The following is a 4,862-nucleotide window of genomic DNA, read 5'->3' as shown; positions in this document are numbered from 1 at the left end:
TAAACCGTAGTTCGAATCGCAAAAAATTTCTGGAGCCTCCTTGTTCTCACTCGTAGTTCCTGTGGCAAAAAGGGAAGTGAGAAACGCATTGCATTGTACTGTAACATGGAAACAGTGCTAGAAAAAAGATAAAACATCAACCAACTATGTAAAAGGTGCTACACCAAAGGGCTTGCTGCATAAAAACCATAGCAAAAACACACAATGCCTCCATGTTACAATTTTTAAACCATGGCATCAACACATTAAAAACAGTTGCATGGACCATATATAGCAAACAATAACAAACGCTAGCAACAACACAGGCAAAAACAGGTTGTGCAACATAAACACTAGATGATCTCTGCACATTTTCACATTTTAAACACGAGCAAACAAAAACACAAGTTGCAGCAAAGTTTTTGAAGTCCCTAGGCAACATAAACAAAAAATCTACACCGTTAACTATCTACTCTTCTCTTCTCCTAGGAACAGGCAACAAAACAACAAATCCACAAAACGACACTAAAATATTGGAAAAGAACATTAATGTTTTTTCGCGAATACGTAAAGCTTGCGTATCATTTCATTGATAAAAGGATTAGAATGAGTACACATGGATACAACACATGACACGAACGCAGGCAGGCGTGTACATGGTGCTCGGAGCATAGAGACAAGGGATGCTCAGCCAATACAGAGGATACAACACAGCTAAACCTACCAAACCCGAGCCAAGGGCGGCAATGCCAAGTCAACGAGAACTCCAACATCGTCCGAGCCAAAACCGGGGACACCGCGAGCGATCAAGATAGTGCCTTCAAGAAGGAATACGACGCCGAGACACCATCACTATCCAGTCCGAGGAACCCAGACATAGGGTTTCCCCTGAGCTCGAAGAGGGGTGTAGCTGAAGGCCCTGGCAACGCCTCCAAGAAGGAAAACGACACCCGCGACCGCCATCGCTACCAGCACCGGCAAGCCGAGCGATCTCTCCCGGGCCTGAAGCTGAGCGATCCCGTAGTCGCCGAGTCCGGAATCGAAGATGGGGAGGCCAGCGCTGGTCTGAACCACCATGTCAGGAAGGGGTCGGCGGGGCTGCACCTGTCGTCGGAGGGTGGCATCGCCTCCATACCCGCGAGCATAGGATCTGGCAAAAGGGTGGACTTTGAGGCGTACAAGGTAGGGCAGGCGGCAAGGCGAACCAAGCGGGGATCTTGGGGCGACGGTGTCCAGCAACGCCGGCAAGCGAGGACTGGAGGGACGCATATCCGAGCAGCTGTGGCCTTAGCCGATGGGGCATCGGCGAGCAAGGTAAGCTGGAAGGAACGCAACTACCTAGTCGCTGAGGCCGAAGCTGCCTAGTTGGGGACGTCGGCAGCGGGGGGCACCGGAGAGACACGGGCCCGAGGCCGCCGGGACCGAAACAGCACCGGCCCGAGACCACCGTGGGAAGCCCTGTGCCAGCCACAACGACATAAGTATCGCCATCTCGACGCAAGAGCCATCACCATGGCTCGGGGGAGGGGGGTGGAGGGCCGCCAGAGACCGTGGCAGCGGCCAAGATCGCCGGATCCGCTGCCGCCCGGCAGGCTCGACCAGCAGCTGGTGGGAGAGCGCCCGAGGATCGCCGGGGAGGGTCCTGGGGTTGCGAGCCAAGGGGCGGAGGCGCGTGAGGGGGACACCCGCGGCGGCAGAGGATGGTGGGGAAGGAGCGGCTCGCCGGAGGCGGGGGCCAGGCCGACGGGGGGACCGGATCCGCCGCCGTCGGACCAGCAAGAGGGGGTGGTCGGGGTGGGGGTTGGGGCGCGAGGGACGCATATCTGCCCCGCCACCACCTTCCTCGGGTCCGGCGCGACTTCGCCGGCCGGCCCTCCGGCGGCGGGGGCTATACCGGTGGCGGCCAGGGTTCCCCCCGTGTCGCCAGAGGAGGGCGACCGGGGGGGGGGGGGGGGGAAGCAAGCATGAACCCGGTGTGCATAATCATAGCAAAAAGTTGAACCTATCAAACACAATATTGCAATCCATTTTAGAACCCCCTATAAACATCACAAAATATTGCACCAAAATGAACCTACATCACATTACTATAGGAAATTTCATTTTAAACCCCCCTATAACATCATACAAATATTGCAGCAATTTGGCCCTCTATCAACACAGAAATGTAAATCTCCCAAACCTAACGCCAACCAAACACCGAATCTGGCACCCCTAGCATGAACCAACACAATCTCCACGAGAACCTAGCCCAGTTTGAGGAACCATGGTCACCCCCTGCCAAACGTTGGTCTGGGAACACCGACGACCTCCCACATGGCGACCCCCCACCAGACACAAGTTAACCGCATTGCGGGATCAAGGAGGAGGAAGGAAGGGTGCGGGGCTAAGATCTATACCTTCCGGGGGGGCATTTGTCGCCAGACACCCAAGCTCCCTCCCGGGGCGCCGCTCCCGAGCTCCCATCGTCGCTCTCTGGTCGTCCCCTCTCCTCTCTCTCCCTCCACCCAGAATGGATGCACAGTCTCGATGAAACGGTCCAACAAATCACCGAAAACGACGATACATGAAAAAAGACTTGTTGGTCTCAATGATAAAAGAGTTGTTGGTTTTCGGGCGACATGGCACAACAAGAAGCTTTGAATCGCCCCCGCAAAAAAAAGAGAGAGCGCGCTTTGAATCGAGACAGATCCAACGTTCCCCCGCGCGACTGTCTGGATAGAATAATGCCAATGCCCAGGCCGAGATCCAGGTTGCACGTAGCACGGGCGGGCTGCAATGAGGCCCACTCAATCGACGCCTAAACGAAGAGAAGTTGAGCGATCAATATTCTGAAGAAAAAAAAACACGAAGGGAAGCGCAGCGCATCGCCCCTCCACCGCTCAGACCCCTTCTGCTCCTCCTCCGGCGGCGACAGCGGCGGGCGGCGGGCGGCGGAGATGAGCACGTGGAGCTAAGTCGCGACGGCGCACAAGCCCACCAGCGCTCACCAGCTCGACCTCGCCGTGGCGTACGCACCCGCACAACCCCTCTCCGCTCCCTCCCTCGAATCCCCAGCCTAGTAGGGTTCAGCTCCCGCCCGGCTCCGCGTATTAATTCCTGCTACTCAGCTCGTCCTCGACCCTTGTGCGTTCGAATTCTCGGGGCCCTAGGGTTTTGCTCCCAGCTAGAGGCGGGCGCCTGATTCATTCCTCTCCGGCGAGTTGTTTTTTTCTGATTGGCTTTCTGGGAGGATCTGAGGTCATGAGTGCAGGTGCACAGCACTACTGCACACAGTATTTCTCTGGGTAATCCGTATCCTTCTGAAAGTTCTTCTGTAGTCCGATTCCACCTTCCAGTCTGGTTCGGAGCTACCTATATATCATACACACAATTGAGCTCAAGTATCCCCTGCGAAAATCGATGGAGAAAGCTTCTGTTTCGGATGATTCTCCAGATTCGAGCGCCAATTGCGATTGGTCCCAGCTTCAGGCTGACCTGCTCCTCCAGATCTTTGGCACTCTCGAGATCCCTGATCTCTTCAGCTTAGGTGCGGTCTGTCGATCATGGCACCTCATTTATCTGGAGGCCCGCCGTCTTCCGCGGTGCTCGCCGAACCAGAGCCCCTGCCTTGTTTACTCATCTGGCGACCGTGATGCTGACACGGTCACCCTGCATAACATGTCCACCAACAAGCTTTACCACGTCACTCTATCGGAGCCTGCCTTCCGCACACGCCACGTTATGGGCTCCTCCCACGGCTGGCTCATCACCGCGGATAAGCGATCAAATCTCATACTAGTCAACCCTGCAACCGGGGCTCAGATGGCTATGCCTCCACCTGAAACCATGAACAATGTTAGACTGCGCTACACTGAAGAGGGCGTGCTAGATGGATATGATGTTCTTTACATATCTGTTCTCTTCGGATTTTGACACTGAAACGGAGCCATACCATCTTACACATGAAGAAGCCCGCTTCTTCTTTTATGTGAGGGTCGTTCTTGTTAGACATAATTCCTTTAGATTAAATTAACCCATGATCTTAATCTCGTGATTAGAACACCTCTTATGCGGAATAGTAGTGACTAACCGTGATTGGCAGGGATCAGCAGGAGATAGCCCATGGCGGCACCTTGGGGTCTCCGACAGTGAAGACATGCCTGGGGAAGAAGGGCAACACCACCTGGGTGACGTAGATGGCAGCAGGCACTTGTGGAGATGCAGCAGCTGCTCCAGGAGCCTTGCCGATGGCAGGAGGAAACCGCCAGCACTGCCTTCACGGTGGCCGGTGGTGGTCGATGGTCTTCACGTACCTCACCACACGTTTAGGATCGGCAGTTAGGAGGCTTTGATTGTGGTTCTGTTATCAGTAATAAAACCCCCTTTTTTTCCTTATATATATGTGTGTGTTGGGTACATGGGACTAGAACCAAAAGTTGTTATATGTGCTCCCGATCAAGGCACACTCGTGAGAGGGTGGAGACTTTGTCTCCCTTATTTTTCTCTTGGTTTGTTTACCGTGAGATCAATTCCAACATTCCCCCCCTTGATCGTAAGGTTAACAAACATCATAAGCCCACTATCAATAGAAGCAACGCACCAAGGTAAAGTGTTACTATGACCAATGAAATGCCATTGAACCTCGGTACCTATAGTACACCATTCTATCTTGAAATGGTAAACATAATACTTTACGGGAGTTGGTTTATAAGATGGTCCTAATTTCCAGGATCAAAAGGCTTTCCTAACCCATGCCGGCATAAAAGGGTAAATGGTAAGCCTTAGTAAGCGGAACCGCAAAGACTATAGATCATACATCATAGGTTTGATCCTGGACTCTATCTTTCACAACGGAAACATTATATCAATGGTTTTGGCAATACCAATTGACTTGTTGTTAC

General features: G+C 53.2%; 1 long non-coding RNA gene across 1 annotated transcript; it reads left to right on the top strand.

Annotated features, from left to right (window-relative positions):
- Nucleotides 1-2,790: 2,790 nt before the first annotated feature.
- Nucleotides 2,791-4,464, top strand: LOC123074230 (uncharacterized). The gene is made up of 2 exons (XR_006435905.1): nt 2,791-2,989; nt 4,064-4,464. It is a non-coding gene; the product is annotated as an uncharacterized lncRNA (long non-coding RNA).
- Nucleotides 4,465-4,862: the final 398 nt, after the last annotated feature.

The sequence above is a fragment of the Triticum aestivum genome, chromosome 3D (assembly GCF_018294505.1).
Source record: "Triticum aestivum cultivar Chinese Spring chromosome 3D, IWGSC CS RefSeq v2.1, whole genome shotgun sequence".
In the NCBI taxonomy this organism is placed as follows: domain Eukaryota; kingdom Viridiplantae; phylum Streptophyta; class Magnoliopsida; order Poales; family Poaceae; genus Triticum; species Triticum aestivum.
The sequence above is the reverse complement of the archived record's forward strand: the minus strand, read 5'-3'. Positions and strand labels throughout refer to the sequence as shown.